The sequence below is a fragment of the Cetorhinus maximus genome, chromosome 28, assembly GCF_964194155.1.
Source record: "Cetorhinus maximus chromosome 28, sCetMax3.hap1.1, whole genome shotgun sequence".
Classification (NCBI taxonomy): domain Eukaryota; kingdom Metazoa; phylum Chordata; class Chondrichthyes; order Lamniformes; family Cetorhinidae; genus Cetorhinus; species Cetorhinus maximus.
In genome coordinates this window covers 771,595-789,377 of record NC_135906.1, presented here as the reverse complement: position 1 = coordinate 789,377, position 17,783 = coordinate 771,595, and the positions used below count along the sequence as shown (strand labels likewise).

Below are 17,783 nucleotides of genomic sequence, written 5' to 3'. Positions count from 1 at the left end.
CATATGCTGCGGGGAGAACCCATCTTCTCTTCAACCACTAAGGCTGATGTAAACATGGTCACTATGTGTTTGCCCACCCAGCGTGTGCTAAATGCCCAATGCAGTAACAACACTAAGACGTGGGGGAGGGGGCCTCAAAGGCTAATGCTACCTCCTGGGTAAAATGGCCAAGGCTGACATGGTCCTCACCCTTCCAGAGCGCAACAAATCATTGAAGCGCTTGTGGCACTGGGTTCCTGTGCGCCACACAGCATCTTGAGAGCTTACTGCCTCCGCCACCTCCTGCCATGCCTGCCTGGTTACGTGGGGGGCCCTCCTCCTCCCATCCTCCAGAAACAACACCTCCCGATGATTTGACACCTCTTCCAGGAGGGCAGCAAGGCAGGCATCAGGGAACTGAGGGGCACATTGGCCCCCGCGCTGGCCTACCCTGCAGCCTGCCCCCCTCCCCCTCCTCTACCCTCACCTCTTCTGGAGCTCGGTCGCTGGTCATGGTGAACAGCCTAAAGGAGGCTGCCTGGCCTTTCTTTATACAGACTGCCAGTTCCCCATTGGAAGCAGCGGTCTGAACACGCCCGCTGCAGACTTGAATTTCCCGCTGAAGACGGGAGTCTGAAACACGCTGGGCGGGCCTTAATTGGCCTGCCCGCACAAAATGGCGGTGCGGCCCGTTTTGCCAGCAGCGATTGGCTCCGCGCCCACTGCCGATTGGGTCGGGCCCACCCGCCTGACAAACACACAATTCAGCCCATGGTTGCAATGACAGATATTGTGACCTCGGTGCACGGCACTCTTCCCTCCCACTGGCACCCCAACCTCACTGCTGCCGGTAGACCTGGGCGCATGGCGCGCCTCCTGCTCGTATCTGGTGAAAATGAGCAATTGTGCCAACCCTCCGCCAGTCTGCATCTGTTCAGCGTTATTGTGTGAGGTCTGAAAGGAGAGAGGAGCATTGATTAGTCCACCCTGTACCTGGATCGCCATTGCAGCCCTGCCACCCCCACCTGAGTGAAACATCGCAGGGCTCATGTGAATCTTGACCCTGGAGCCGCCGTACACTCACTCTAAGCAGCCAGGGCTGTGACCCCCTTGTCTAGATGCTGCCTCCATCACATTTACCACTCGCACTGTATCACCTTCCAAAGCAAGGAAGCACTACCACTTAGAACGCCAAGGGCAGCAGATGGATGGCTGCCCTGCTAGCTCGAAGTTCCCCTCCCAGTCAGTCAGCATCCTGACTTTGAAATGTTTCAGTGTTCCAGCAAATCCTTCAGGTCTCCCCCAAAGCAGTCCTGTTGGTGCAAGTGCACCACGTGCAGCGGATACAGAAGGAAGCTCAGCACCACCCTCTCAGGGTCAGCTAGGTATAGGCAATAAATGCTGGCTCAGTCAGCCAAGGCCACATGCCGTGAAAGGGGTGGGGTTAGGGAACCTCCTCTTTTACACACCCCACTCCCCATCTCACGTGAAGATTCTATACCCCAGAATATTGAGCAGCCAGTCCTGCCCCTCCCTCAACCATGTCTCTGTAATATATCTCCACGTATTAATCAACACCCTCAACTTATCTGCCTTACTCGCAAGACTCCTTGCATTAAAATAAATACCATCCAGCCTTGCCATGCTCCCTTGTGCCTTAACTTGACTATATATGCTCTGCCTTCCAGACTGACTCTGTTTTTCTTCTATACTTGTCTGTACATCACCCCTGCTATACCTCCACTCTGTATCCCACACCCCCGGCCAAATTCGTTTAAACCCCCATCAACAGCACTAGCAAACATCGCAAGTATGTTGGTCCTGTTCAGGTACAACCCGTCGGACTTGTAAAGGTCCCACCTTCTCTGGAAGTGGATCCAGTGATCCAGGAATCTAAACCCCTCCCTCCTGCACCAACTCTTCAGCCACTCATTTATCTGCTCCATCAGCCTATTCCTATACTCAACTAGTACATGGTACAGGGAGTATTCCAGAGTGTGCAACCTTTGAGGACCTGCTTTTCAATCTGCTACCCAGCTCCCTAAATTCTTGTTGTAGGAGCTCATCCCTCTTTCTACCTATGTCATTGGGACCAATGGAAACCATGATCTCTGACAGTTTGCCCTCCCCCTTCAGAATGCCCTGCAGCTGTTCAGTGACACCCTTGACCCTGGCCCCTGGGAGACACACACCATCCTGGAGTCACGTCTGTGGCCAGAGAAATGCCTGTCCGTACCCCTCAGGATTGAGTCTATAATCACTATTACTCTTCCTCTCTTTCTCCTCCCACCTTGTGAGACTGGGTTCTGGCTTGCCCTCCCCAGAGGAGCCATCACTCTCTCCGTTTTCCAACACAGAGAAACTGTTCTTTAGTGTGATGCACTCTGGGGCTTTCCTGACTACCTGCCTGCCTCCCTTCTGACTGGTGGTCACCCATTCCTCCTCTGTCTGCACTTTGTAAACTGCAGGGTGACCATGTCTAAAAACATGCTATCCACGTAACACTCAGCCTCATGGATGCACTGCTGTGCTTCCAGCCGCTGCTCAAGCTCCAAAACCCGGCACTCAAGCTGGTCAAACCGGTGGCATTTCCTGCAGATGTGGTCATCCAGACTGCCAGGAGTGTCTAAGACTTCCCACATACTGCAGGCCGTACAACACACGGGACTGAGCTCTCCTGATCAGTAAATATTCTTACCTTACAGTTAAGCCAAGTAGAGTAGAACATTATTTCAGTTTCGTTCTTTTATAAAAAGCTAGAACTCATGCCTTTCCTTAGTGTAGCTTTAAAGTGGAGAAAAACAACTTGCCCACTACCTACCAATCTGCTCTTTGCTTTGCTCTGATGTCTGCTTTCCTCAGCCTTCTTGAATTCTGGTGGGGTTAGCTGCTGCTCCGACCGGCTCGATCTGGGCCTTGACCCTCAGGACTTTATTGAGAAACCCTGCTGGCACCGTTCAGCACCTGCTGCTGCTCCGACTGGCTCGATCTGGGCCTTGACCCTCAGGACTTTATTGAGAAACCCTGCTGGCACCGTTCAGCACCTGCTGCTGCTCCGACTTGCTCTTGTAGGCGGTGGACAGGGTTTGGGGAACTAGGAGGTGTTACTTGCCACAGAATTCCCAGCCTTTGACCTGTTCTTGGTCCAGTTCTGTTTTGGTCAAATGGTAAGCCCCAGGTTGTTGTTAGTGGGGGTTTCAGCAATATTAATGCCATTGAATGCCAAGGGGCAATGATTTAAATTTTCTCTTGTTGGAGATCGTCATTGGCAATTTTGCAGTGCCACAAGGGTGCTCATTCTGAGTTTTTTACGTCGCTCGTTGGTGTTGTAACTACCTCCTGGGATTGACCACAACCTTGCGCAGGACCTCTGTTATGCAGAGCAGGGTGGTCTCAAACGATATGACTATCGTGATGCCAGCAAAGCATGGAAAGTTGTACCAACAGAGAGAGAGAGAGAGAGCTTGTTCAGGTTAGTTCAACTTTTGTCTGGACACATTTACCCATAATCACATTATCTGATGGGTTGTCTATTCCGTAAACCATACAACAGTACAAAAAAAGAACAAACCGTTGCCCTACAATTTGCCTGATTACAATTCACAGCAAGCAGGGATCTGGCGAAGCAGTGCAAGTCTTTACTCACCCATTGAGGATTAGCTTCCATTGATCATATTATGGAAATTGGTTTTAACAAACCAGGTCTGTGTTGCATGTATTCAGAAGGGAGACCAGCTTCCAGCCTGGATACCACCTTTTGCAGACGACTGGGCTCTTGAGAGATGTTAGCTTGTCATGTCTTTGCTCTTGACCGGTGGAACAGGTTGAGGACACTCATCCCTTGGCAGTCATACAGCTAGCTGTATGTACCTCCACCCTGAGTACACAACATTTACCTGCAACCAAATAGTTGAGCTTTGTGGTTGACTATCTCAGACTTAGGTGGATACTCTTGGCCAACACTGCACCTGTTGTTCCTGGAGGAATGCAGGAAGGCACGACTCACTGTTTCAGAAGGTTCAAGACTGCCACAGCTACGGTAACCTATAAACTAGTGATGGGCGACCTAGGCTAGTGAGTGGGCCGTGTGAGTGGTTCCCCTCCATCTCAGTGGGTCACAAGATTGAAATCAGGCACGCGGACTAACCCTGGCCCCGTGAATAAGATTAAATATACTTAATACACACTGAATATTTCCTAATCAGTGATGGGAAATGTTTCCACAACTTCCTTCAAATTTGGAAGCTGTTGAGCACGTTGGGCAGAACCCACTGTGAATTTGGCCATGTGAGAGGAATGGCGTATTTCATAATGTCTCTTAACGTGTTTTTTTAAACTGATTTATCACCTCGTTGCAAATTAAGCAAAATAGCCTCCCTTTCTGTTCCACAACACGATCCAGCTCCCAACTCTCTCTTCCCATTCTGCCCTCATCGACGATTTTCCTCTTTTAGGCTACTTTTCCCTCTGTACTTTTTGATTTTGCACTTGATTCTCCTCCTTTATCAACACCACTTTGACACCGATCCATTATATAATTAGGGGCTAATTTAAATTACCGGCAAAAGTAACAATGCGCAACCTCCCACGTCCACCGGTCTTGTAACCAAGATGGTCTCGCGGGATAGGGTCATTTTGCTCACTGCACTTGCGTGCCTGGAATTTGTGGGGTGTGCCGATTGAACCGTCAGGGTGCTTTGGATGCAGAGGGAGCGCACAGCTCTCAGTCAATGTTGTGTGCAATCAGCACACACCTCACTTCACGTGCCCCAGCTTTGCGTGAGTATCACTTCAGTAATAGCAGTAAGAAAAGAACTACCCGGACAGAAACCAGCGGAATCTGGAAACCCAGTGTGAGGGCAACAGTCAACAAAGTGAACTCAAAACCCTGATGGGCCTGCAGGTTTCCCACCACTGCTATAAACTCAATGCCGCATGATTACTGAATGGGAGGTATTAACCTTCTCTGACCCTGGGCAGCACACCTAGTTGGAATGACTAAGGTATTGTAACCTCTAACTCCCACGTCAGAGTAAGGTTTCAAAGGGAGTGACGAGGAATCAAAAGATATTTATTTGTGGGGTGCAAATGTTACAAGTTTGGACTGATAAATGGAAGTAAGTTGTCCAGCTCTTAACTGTAAATGCACAAGGATTGCTTCAGTATCTGAGGAGTCGTGAATGATGCTGAACATTGCACAATCATCAGCAAACATCCCCACTTCTGACTTTGACAGAAGGAAGGTCATTAATGAAGTAGCTGAAGATGGTTGGGCCTAGGACACTACCCTGAGGAACTCCTGCAGTGATGTTCTAGAACTGAGATGATTGACCTCCAATAACCACAATCATTTTGCTTTGTGCTGGGTATGACTCCAACCAGTGGAGAGTTTTCTGCCAATTCCCATTGACTCCAGTTTTGCTAGGGCTCCTTGATGCCACACACGGTCAAATGCGGCCTTGATGTGAAGAGCAGTAACTCTCCCCTCGCCTCGGGAGTTCAGCTCTTTTGTCCATGTTTGAACCAAGGATGTAATGAGGTCAGGAGCTGAGTGACGCTTAATTATTGCTGAGTAAGTGCCACCTGATTGGAATGTGTCGACACGTTGCATCACTGCTGATGGAGAGTCATCTGTGCGGTGGTCATCGGCCAGGTTAGATTTGTCCTGCTTTTTGTGGACAGGACATATGTAGGCAGTTTTCTAGATTGCTGGGTCGATGCCAGTGTTGTGATGCTGAACTGAAACAGCTTGCTTAGGGGGCGTGGTTAGTTCAGGAGCACAAGTCTTCAGTGCTATTGCTAGATGTTGTCAGGTCCCCTAGCCATTGCAGTATCCGGCCTTCAGCCGTTTCTTGATATCATGTGGAGTGAATCAAATTGGCTGATGACTGGCATATGTGATGCTGGGGACCTCCTGGAGGAGGCAGAGATGGATCATCCACTCAGCAGTTCTGGCTGAAGTCTTTTGTGCTGATTGTACTTGGCTCCCCCTTTAATTTAGGACGGGGATATTGGTGGAGCCACCTGTTCAGTTAGTTTAATTGTCCACCTCCATTCACATTTGGATGTGGCACTGCTGCCGATCTTAAATCTGATTCATTAGTTGTGGGATCACTTGGCTCTGTCAAATGCTGCTTTGTTTAGTAGGCAAGTAGACCTGTGTTGTGGCATGTCCCTCAAGTGCTTGATCCCTTTGGCCATCCATGTTGTTTGAAAAATATCAGCTGATAGTCAGTGAACCACAGGCTCTGCACAGTTGCTTTGTGGGACTCCATGAAGGCAGATGTTTGTGTGCTCCAGTGCCCATTGTGACCTGTGGGGTGTCTGGCTCTCCCAGTGTGACAGGACATTTGAGAGGAATGTAGCACAAAGGTGTTGGCAGAGCAAGGGTTAATGTAGGATTGGGGAACAGTACCACCCATGATATGATGTAGCGAGTCACATGACAGTAGACTATGTTGTAGAGTCTGAAAGGAGGCAGCAGGGAGACAGTCCACGCGTGATGGTACCTTGGATATGTATATAGTTATGGGTTACCAAATAAATGGTTTATGTTCAACCAAACAAGTGAGACACCAAGCAACCTTACAACATGGTGCCAGTGAAGGATGGAGCCCAGAATCCCAGAGAAGCTGGAGAAGAAACCTAGATTCTCAAAGCATGAAAAACTAAAACCTAAGCCTGACCTGAGACACGTGCACCTAAATTGAAGACACAGTTGGCGACAAAGCTCCATTGTAGACATGGAGGCGGAAGGACTCCACCAGGTCACACGGACGTCTGTTGTCAGACCTGTAGTGTCAAAGGTTCTAGCTAGATCAAAGTAAAAAGCAAAATTCACATGCGGCCAGACAGGTCGATCCGTTCCAGGATAGACTTCCTGTTTGTGTCCTGAGCATTTGTGGTCAGATCCACCAACGCCTGGACAAACCGCTAACTCCTGACGAACTGACTAAGGCCCTTGAGTCCTTCGAGAAGAGTAAAACTCCCGGAAGTGACGGCTTGCCGGCGGAGTTGTATTCGGCTCTGTGGGACTTGATCGGCCCAGACCTGCTAGAAGTGTACGAGAGTATGCTCCTGGCCGGCAGCATGTCAGAATCCATGAGGAAAGGCATCATCACCCTCATCTACAAGCACAAGGGGGAAATTGGCGACCCTTTTCACTGTTGAATGTGGACTATAAGATTCTGTCCAAGGTCATCACCAATCAGGTCAAATCCGCTCTGGAATTGGTGATCCACCCTGACCAGACCTGCACTGTGCCGGGCAGGAAGATCTCTGACAGCCTCGCGCTGCTCAGGAGTACGATTGCCTATAGAACCATAGAACACTACAGCACAGAAAACAGACCATTCGGCTCTTCTAGTCTGTGCCAAAATATTATTCCACTAGTCCCATTGACCTGCACCTAGTCCATAACCCTCCAGACCTCTCCCATCCATGTATCTATCTAATTTATTCTTCAAACTTAAGAGTGAGCCCGCATTTACCACATCAGATGGTAGCTCGTTCCACAATCTCACCACTCTCTGAGTGAAGAAGTTCCCCCTAATGTTCCCCCATAAACCTTTCCCCTTTCACCCTAAAGCCATGTCCTCGCATGTTTATCTCTCCTAATCTAAGTGGAAAGAGCCTACTCGCATTTACTCTGACTATACCCCTCACAATTTTGTAAACTTCTATCAAATCTCCCCTCATTCTTCTACGCTCCAAGGAATAAAGTCCTAACCTGTTTAATCTTTCCCTGTAACTCAACTCCTTAAGACCCAGCAACATCCTAGTAAATCTTCTCCGCACTCTCTCAATCTTACTGATATCCTTCCTGTAGTTAGGCGACCAGAACTGCGCACAATACTCCAAAGTTGGCCTCACCAATGTCTTATACAACCTCACCATAACATCCCAACTCCTATACTCAATACTTTGATTTATGAAGGCCAGTATGCCAAAAGCTTTCTTTACAACCTTGTCTCCCTGTGACGCCACTTTCAGGGAATTATGTATCTGAACTCCCAGATCCCTTTGTTCCTCTGCACTCCTCAGTGCCCTACCATTTACTGTGTATGTCCTACCTTGGTTTGAGCTTCCAAAAATGTAAATGTAATCCTGCCTATGTGCAGGACAGGGGTGTGGACACCTGCCTCATCATCCTGGATCAGGAGAAGGCCTTTGACAGAATATCGCACACCTACATGGTGGATGTGCTTTCCAAAATGGGGTTTGGGGAGGGAATTCGCAATTAGATCCAACTGCTCTACACTAGCAGCGCAGTCTCAATCAATGGGTGGGAATCAGATAGCTTTCCAATTAAATCTGGAGCCAGGCGGGGCTTCCCTCTGTCCTGTTTGTGTGTTGCATAGAACCCTTTGCTGAGTCCATCAGGAAGGATCCGGACAAAAGAGGAGTGACAATCCCAAGCAGTGGAGGCACTCAGATCAAAGCCTCCCTGTACATGGACGATGTCGCCATCTTCTGCTCGGATCCGCTGTCGGTGTGCAGACTGATCTACATCTGCGACCAGTTCGAACTGGCCTCGGGAGCCAAAGTAAATCGTGGGAAGAGCGAGGCATTGTTCTTTGGGAACTGGGCTGACCGATCCTTTGTCACCTTCACCGTCAGGGCTGATGGCCTGAAGGTGCTGGGGATATGGTTTGGAGGGACCGGGGCATGCGTTAGAAACTGGAAGGAGCGAGGATCTATGGTGCAAAGAAAACTGGGCATGTGGGAGCGATGCTCCCTCTCCATTGCGGGTAAGAACCTGGTCATCAGGTGTGAGGCACTCTCGCTGTTGCTGTACGTGGCGCAGGTCTGGCCCATTCCACACTCCTGCGTGGTGGCGCTCACCCGAGCCATCTTCCGCTTTATCTGGAGGTGGAAAATTGATCGTGTCCGCAGGGACGCGATGTACAAGCCTCTAGATAAAGGGGGAAAAAATGTGCCCAACAAGCCCTCAAACTGTGTGAGGCTGCATCAAGCTGTGCGTAGACCCTCAGTACGCAAACACCAAGTGTCACTACGTGCTGAGGTTCTACCTGTCCCCGGTGTTGCGAAGGATGGGTCTGGCCACGATGCCGCGGAACGCTCCAAGTAGTTGGACCGTGCCGTACCACCTGTCCCTGGTGGAGAAATCTATGCAGAGAAACACCTTTGACCACAAGTCCATCAGGCAGTGGTCAGCACGTAACGTCTTAGAGGCCCTGAGGGAAAAGGAGAGGGTGGATCCTGTGGGATGGTTCCCCGAGCAGACTGTCAAAGTCATTTCGCAGAATGCCTCAACGCCAATACTTTCCAACAAGCACCAAGACGTGGCTTGGCTGGTGGTGAGAAAGGCCCCCCACCGTCAGATCCTTCCTACACGCCAGGAGTCTCACCCCCTCTGCACGTTGCACTCGAGGTGGCTGTGGTGGGGAAGAGACCGTTGTTCACCTCCTCGTGGATTGTGCCTTTGCAAAGAAGGTCTGCAGAGAGATGCAGTGGTTTCGGTCGAGGTTCATCCTGAGCAGTTCTGTGACACAGGACTCTGTGCTCTACGGGCTGTTCCCAGGGACACACACTGAGACAAACATCAACTACCGCTGGAGGATCATCAACTCGGTGAAAGACGCTCTTTGGTCTGCCCAAAACTTGTTGGTCTTCCAGCGCAAAGAGTTGTCCCCGACCGAGTGTTGCAAACTGGCACATTCCAAAGTCCAGGACTACGTGCTGAGGGACGCACTAAAGCTTGGGGCAGCCACCACAAAGGCGCAATGGGGAAGGTTCGCTGTCTAACTCCTTTCTGCCAAAGGGCACCGAGGGGCTGGGAAATGTTGAGAGCCCCTCGGGCTGCACAGCTGAAAATGAATGTCTGCAGCGAATACTAATTATATTGAAGCACCTCAGAGAGCAACATGATGTATGTTGATAACTCCAATACCTTTGTCTGATTGTCTGTAATGACCATATTGAAATGATTGTCATATTCATTGATTGTATTGATGCACCTTGTGATCCACGTGTTTAAGTTGAATCTGATTGTAGTTTTGTGATGGTGATTTTGAAATGTTTGTAATGTTCTTCCAGATATTTTATGAATAAAGTATATTTTTCATTAAAAAAAAATCTGTTCTTATCAGTTTAATATCTGATACGTCCCTTATCTGGGGACCAAATATTAAATTGATTTTTGGAGCAGGGAGATGGAACAGGATCTTTCTCCGTCCACTCCACACATCGACCTGGTATTGCAGCATCTTCAGGAATGGTGCAGTTTTGCCCTCTACAGGGTGAAAGGGAAACTGAAAAGAAGAAAAAGTCATTCAGAGCATTGTCCTGCTTTCCATCATTGATCTGGTTGAACTGAACTTGTGCTGAGTGGCAGGACAGGCTCATTGGTGCCAGACTGAGTGATGCCCCCTGTTGGATTTTGGTGCAACTGCAGGGCTGCTGCTGGTGTGCACTTGTGCTGCTTGTCAGGGCGGAGCCCGGGACTGGACGATGCCCCCTGTTGGGTTTTGAGGCTGTTGCAGGCGCTGCGTCAGGGAGGCAGCATCAAGCATGAAAGGTCCTGATGCTCAATGCTGGCTGTCGGGTCTTCAGCCCGTGTTCGGCCACACGCAGCAAAACGGACGGTGAAGCCGGAGGCCGAGGAAGACGGGACGGGCGCATGGGTTTCTGGGTTATCGCTTCTCGGCCTTTTGCCTAAGATCAGTTGTAGTGAAGCGATGGCTAAAACCAAAGGAGCCCCAAACCAGGGGGTACGTAACACCGTTCGGGTGACAGTGAAGGACAGTGAAGGAGGAGCACCCATGGATCGGGCCTTCCTCATCAAGCGGATCCTGTTGAAGGCGTGTGGATTTGAAGCGGAGGAGATCTACTCCCTGTGAGACTTCCCCAGCGCTGGATATTTCGACGTGACCTTCAGGAATGTTGCTGCCTGCGTCAAGTTCCTGAAGGTGTTCGAGGAGAAGAGAGACCAGCCGGAGATGAAGATCCTGACGGTGGAGCCGCTCTTTGCTCTGCCGTTGCAACGGGACCGTGTGGTGACGGTGCATCTCTACAACCCCCACGTCCCTGTCACTGACGTGTTCACCTTCCTCGCCAGGTACATCGACAAGGTTGGGAGCTGCACCGAGGTTAGAGACACCTTTGGGATTTGGACCAGCAAACGCCAGGTCAAGGTCACGCTCAAGACCGACGGTAAGGGAGCCATCTTCCATCCTCCTTCCAGCTTCGCTATCGGGAGAAGCCGTGGCTACCTTGTCTACGCTGGGCAGCCAAAACTTTGTCGCTCATGCGGCAAGTCTGGTCATGTGGCGGCCAACTGCAGCACCGCCCTCTGCAAGAACTGCAAACAGGAAGGGCACCAGACAAAGGACCGCAAACAGACTAAGTGCTGCAACCTGTGTGGCGAGGCAGGTCACCTCTACAGGACCTGCCCCAAATGCTGCCTCACTTATGCACAGGCAGCCAAAGCCAATGAGGGGGAAGCAGAAGAAATGCTTTGTGTCACTACTACCAAGGACACTTGCAACACTCCAACCACCATGGCCCCCAGTGAGAACAACGGGACAAAGGAGGACGCAGAGAGAGACAAGGTGGAGGAAAAGATTGAGGCAGCAGACAGCCAATCAACAGCACTACCCCCTGAACCTCCCAGTCCTCAGGACAGCGAATCAATGGAGGAGGAGGCAGCAGTGGAAAATCAGCAGGGGGAGTGGCGGACGGTGAAGAGAGCCAAAAGGAAGAAGGGGCTAAGAAGGGACCAAGCCACTTCCCAGACAAGTGGCAAGAGGCGTCTCCCATCCGACGCGGATGACAAGGGCAGCTGCTCTTCGGACAAAGATGTGCCAGGGCGGCACCTACAGAAGAAGCGGCAAAGCTCTAGGGAGTTGTAGAGTGAGACACCCGAGCTCCAGAACATTGGAGACAATGAGGAGACCATCGCACCCCAACTTTGCCCACAACCCAAAGAGGCCAGCGCACCCCAGCCCCAGCAATCTGGGAGCAGTGAAGCGCTCAGCGCACCCCAGCTCCGGGAAGACGGTAGCAGCAACGCCCCAGAGGGGGAGAGGTTTGGAGAAGCTTCTCCAACAGAGGACATTTCAAATCCAGTTCTCTGCACGAAACCCCAGATGCCACCTGAGCAGAACATCTCCAATGGGGAGGTTCAGGACAGTTTCCTCAGCCCATCCAAAGTGAGGCGATTTGTGAACACTATGGGTATGAAGGAGCAGACCAAAGGTCTGGGACTCTCAGAGGCAACAGGTTTGGTAAGAGACTAAATGCTTTAAAATAGGTGTAAAGATTGTATCCATAAATGTGCGTAGCATTAAATCTACTATGCGATGTGTTGCGACTTTGGACTACCTTGCCAAGGTCAAAGCTGACCTGTTGTTTCTGCAGGAGTGTGTGATACCGCACTTCAGCTCCTACAGGCAATGGTCACGATGGTGGTCCCATGGGCCATCGATCAGATCGGGCGGAAACGACTCTCGTTCTTCCGGCCTGGGTATTCTGCTGTGGGGAGGCAACTTCACCGTCTCCGAGGTTAAGGAGGTGGTGGGCGGGCGACTCCTCGTAGCAGACGTAATGTACAAGAACGCTCCACTCCGGTTAATTAACGTGTATGGCCCATCACAAGGGGCCGAGCGGCTGGAGGTTTTTCAGCAGCTCCCACTGCTGCTGGCGACCTCCAGGCCGGTCATTCTGGGCGGTGACTTCAACTGCATCATCAATGCGGCTGGACGATCCGGCAGGGCCGACAGCACATTGGACGCTACGTCCAGATCCCTGATTGAAACAGTTAAGGATGCCAAGCTGCACGACGCCTTCAGCAACCCTGCATACGGAGCGCAGCGTAGATACACCTGGTCGCAGCCAGATGTGTCCAAAACCGTTCCTGGATAGACTTGCTATTTGTATCCCAAGCGTTCGCAGTCAGATCCACTGACGTCAAGCCGGTGTTCTTCTCTGACCACTGCCTCCTACTGGCTGACTGTCACTTACAGGAAGACCAGAGGGTTGTCCGGGGGACATGGAAGCTAAACGTGCAACTGCTAACCCCAGAGAACATTGAGGAACTCAAGAGGGATTACAAAGGTTGGAGAACCGTGAAACCCCTCTTTGAGTCCCTGACACCCTGATGGGAAGTGATCATGGGAAACATCAAGAGGTTTTTCATCCTCAAAGGCACCCAGAAAGCTAGAAAGGAACAGAGGGAAATGTCCCGACTCCAGAAAAACATGCAGAATCTGCTCCTGCTGCAGTCGATGGGGGTCGATGTCAAGGAGGAACTCCAAGAGGTGAAGAGCCAGCAAGCCTCGCTCTTTGCCTCGGAGGCCTCCAAGATCATCTTCCGTTCCAGAGTCCGCTCCGTGGAGCAGGATGAGATGTGCTCACACTTCTTCTTCCAAAAGGTACACACAGAGAGCTCTGTGATCAGCAGCCTGAAGGAAGAAGACGGTTCAGTAAAGTCATCGCAGTCCGACATTTTGAGGATCAGCAAATCCTTTTATGTCGGATTGTATGACGTGAAGCCCACAGACAGTACGGAGTCCCAGTCCTTCCTGTCCTCCATTACATAGGGCTTTGATGACAGTACATGGGAGAGTCTGGACAAACATGTTGAATGTGCTCTCAAGAAGGGATTTGGGGAGGGAATCCACAACACGGCAGGAGTCTCACCCCCTCTGCACGTTGCCCTCGAGGTGGCTGTGGTGGGGAAGAGACCGTTGTTCACCTCCTTGTGGATTGTGCCTTTGCAAAGATGGTCTGGAGAGAGATGCAATGGTTGCTGTTGAGGTTCATCCAGAGCAGTTCTGTGACACAGAACTCTGTGCTCTATGGGCTGTTCCCAGGGACACACACCGAGACAAACATCAACTGCAGCTGGAGGATCATCAACTCGGTGAAAGACGCTCTTTGGTCTGCCCAAAACTTGTTGGTCTTCCAGCGCAAATAGTTGTCCCCGACCGAGTGTTGCAGACTGGCACATTCCAAGGTCCAGGACTACGAGCTGAGGGACGCACTAAAGCTTGGGGCAGCCACCGCAATGGCGCAATGGGGAAGGGTCGCTGTTTAGACCATTCTGCCATAGGGCACCGAGGGGCTGGGAAATGTTGAGAGCCCCTCGGGCTGTACAGCTGAAAATGAATGTCTGCAGTGAATACTAATTGTATTGAAGCACCTCAGAGAGCAACATGATGTATGTTGATAACTCCAATACCTTTGTCTGATTGTCTGCATTGACCAGATTGAAATGATTGTAATATTCATTGATTTTATTGATACACTTAGTGATCCATGTGTAAAAGTTGAATCTGATTGTAGTTTTGTGATGGTGATTTTGAAATGTTTGTAATGTTCTTCCAGATATTTTATGAATAAAGTATATTTTTCATTAAAAAAAAATCTGTTCTTATCAGTTTAATATCTGATACGTCCCTTATCTGGGGACCAAATATTAAATTGATTTTTGGAGCAGGGAGATGGATCAGGATCTTTCTCCGTCCACTCCACACATCGACCTGGTTTTGCAGCATCTTCAGGAATGGTGCAGTTTTGCCCTCTACAGGGTGAAAGGGAAACTGAAAAGAAGAAAAAGTCATTCAGAGCATTGTCCTGCTTTCCATCATTGATCTGGTTGAACTGAACTTGTGCTGAGTGGCAGGACAGGCTCATTGGTGCCAGACTGAGTGATGCCCCCTGTTGGATTTTGGTGCAACTGCAGGGCTGCTGCTGGTGTGCACTTGTGCTGCTTGTCAGGGCAGAGCCCGGGACTGGACGATGCCCCCTGTTGGGTTTTGAGGCTGTTGCAGGCGCTGCTTCAGGGAGGCAGCATCAAGCAAGAAAGGTCCTGATGCTCAATGCTGGCTGTCGGGTCTTCAGCCCGTGTTCGGCCACACGCAGCGAAACGGATGGTGAAGCCGGAGGCCGAGGAAGACGGGACGGGCGCATGGGTTTCTGGGTTATCGCTTCTCGGCCTTTTGCCTAAGATCAGTTGTAGTGAAGCGATGGCTAAAACCAAAGGAGCCCCAAACCAGGGGGTACGTAACACCGTTCGGGTCACGGTGAAGGACAGTGAAGGAGGAGCACCCATGGATCGGGCCTTCCTCATCAAGCGGATCCTGTTGAAGGCGTGTGGATTTGAAGCGGAGGAGATCTACTCCCTGCGAGACTTCCCCAGCGCTGGATATTTCGACGTGACCTTCAGGAATGTTGCTGCCTGCGTCAAGTTCCTGAAGGTGTTTGAGGAGAAGAGAGACCAGCCGGAGATGAAGATCCTGACGGTGGAGCCGCTCTTTGCTCTGCCGTTGCAACGGGACCGTGTGGTGACGGTGCATCTCTACAACCCCCACGTCCCTGTCGCCGACGTGTTCACCCTCCTCACCAGGTACGTCGACAAGGTTGGGAGCTGCACCAAGGTTAGAGATGCCATCGGGATTTGGACCAGCAAATGCCAGTTTAAGGTCACGCTCAAGACCGACGGTAAGGGAGCCATCTTCCATCCTCCTTCCAGCTTTGCTATCGGGGGAAGCCGTGGCTACCTTGTCTACAATGGGCAACCCAAACTTTGTCGCTCATTTTATTTTGAGATCAGTGCCCGGAATTCAGGAACAGCAAAGACTGCCACAAATTCAGGAGGTTTAGATAAAAATGTAAACATTTAAAGAAAAGATTAAGCACATCCATTAGGTCTACAAATTACTATAAGAACTCCCAAAATTCTGATTAAACTGGCTCCCAGTGACACCTTCATTAAGGCAACAGTTAAAAAACAGATTTGTACAGACCCAGGCAAAGCAACACCACCTGGACAGGAGAATTCAATACGAGTTAACACATCCTTGGTTCCTTTAGACAGGAACTTGATGCAGAGGCTGGAGGCTTCTCACATTTGTGAAAGATCTTAGGATGTCTTCACCACTGACTCAGCCTCATCCCCTCTACAGGTAAATTCCATTGTTCCCATATCTTGTTGCAACTTCACTTTTCATAATATAAAAGTTTAGTACTAATTTATCAGTAACCTTTGAAAAAATTAACACTTCAGCTTAGTTCTGAAAGCTGGAGTCACATCCCACGATTGCTTGGAAATTCAAGCTATCCAAATTTTATTGAAAAAGCAAATTTTCATCACATCTTATTCTAAACCTGGTTCGATTAAACTGGACTGAAACCTCCAGGTCGATTGATCTGAATGAGAGGAATAGAGCTGAAAATCCTCAAAACAACAAAAGGCAAAGCTTCGAGGATCCAAAGAGAAGGTTCAAGACCAATGGGGCTGATGTCATAGGTTGGAGAGACTCAGGGACCAGTTAAAGTAAAGTACAATACAAGATAGAAAGCTAATTTGTAGTTTTATAAAGCAGGAGACAGCTATCTCCTCAATATCATTGACATCTCACCCATTGTTGGAATGAAGAGTGGGAAACAACCTACAGCCCAAGCTTAGAGCAAGAGCTGAGGATTCCCATTACCTGCAACCTGCTGCCACACTCATGGAGTCCATAGTCAAAGAGGGCAGTGTGGTTCTGAGAGTAGATCCTGGTTGTCCGACAACCTGCTGTCCGCAGGGTCAGGTCAGCAGCTTTGATCAGGTGCCTGGTTCCAAATAAATCCAGCTGGACCCTGAGCAACAGCTTGTCCTCTCCACACTGCACCATCACAGTCTGCAGTGGAGACACACTTCCACCCTCAGACACACGGAAATGGTAACCAAAGGGAGGCCCAGGAGGAGAGAATGTCTGAGGCACAGGGGTGGCTTTGACTCTGCTCCATGGAAACCTCTGGCCTAGAAACAGTTGCCAAGTATCAGAGCCACAAACAGCTCCAACTAACACCAGCCCTGGGAACAAAACCCTCACTACAAAATCCCCCATGATACCAAACAACTCAACCATCCCTTCAGCCACCGAGCAGCACCTTTTATACACACAAGCTGCACTCACCTGACACCAATGAGACCAGAAGCAGCAACGTTGAACCAATTAACCAGCCTCAATCTCCACAATCTCCACCAATGACAGAACTCATGGGTTTATTACCAGGAAGGCCGATTTTATTTGGACCAATAGGAGTTGGTCTGGGGTGGAAAGAGTCGATGAACAAAAGGGAAGGTGTGTGATAGGGTGGAGGGCAGGAGACATTAAAGGATAAAATGTTTCATGGTACAAAAGCCAAAGGCAGTGGTAATGGGTAAAGTAAAGAAACAAAAGATGTGTCCAGATGAGGTGTGAATGGCTGCATAGCAACCGTCTGAATGTAACGTAGAATCATAGAGTGTTTACAGCACAGAAAGAGGCCATTCGGCCCATCGTGTCTGCCCCGGCTGAAGAACGAACCCCCCCCAGCCTAATCCCACTTTCCAGCACTTGGTCCGTAGCCCTGCAGCTTCCGGCAGTTGAGGTGCATATCCAGACACCTTTTCAATGAGTTGAGGGTTCCGGCCTCTACTCCCCTTTCAGGCAGTGAGTTCCAGACCCACACAATCCTCTGGGTGACAAAAGGTTTTCCTCATCTCCCCTCTAATCTTTCTATCAATCATTTAAAATCTATATCCCCTCGTCAATGAGCTCTCTGCCAAAGTAAATAGGCCCTTCCCATCCAGTCTATCCAGGCCCTTCACAAATTTGTACATCTCAATCAAATCTCCCCTCAGCCTCCTCTGTTCCAAGGAGAACAACCCTAGCCTCATATTTGCAATTTTCCAGTCCTGGCAACATCCTGGTAAATCTCCTCTGTTCCCTCTCGAATGCAATTACATCCTTTCTGTAACAAGGTGACCAGAACAGCAAACAGTACTCAAGTCGTGGCCTAACTAATGT

The 17,783-nt window shown here is 50.0% G+C and overlaps 2 non-coding genes across 2 annotated transcripts; both read left to right on the top strand.

The window, feature by feature from the left end:
- The first annotated feature begins 10,040 nt into the window (after positions 1-10,040).
- LOC144669173 (U2 spliceosomal RNA) lies at positions 10,041-10,230 on the top strand. Its single transcript, XR_013573617.1, has one exon. It is a non-coding gene; the product is annotated as a U2 spliceosomal RNA (small nuclear RNA).
- A 4,100-nt stretch (positions 10,231-14,330) lies between these two features.
- Positions 14,331-14,520, top strand: LOC144669175 (U2 spliceosomal RNA). The gene has a single exon (XR_013573618.1). It is a non-coding gene; the product is annotated as a U2 spliceosomal RNA (small nuclear RNA).
- The last annotated feature ends 3,263 nt before the right edge of the window (positions 14,521-17,783 follow it).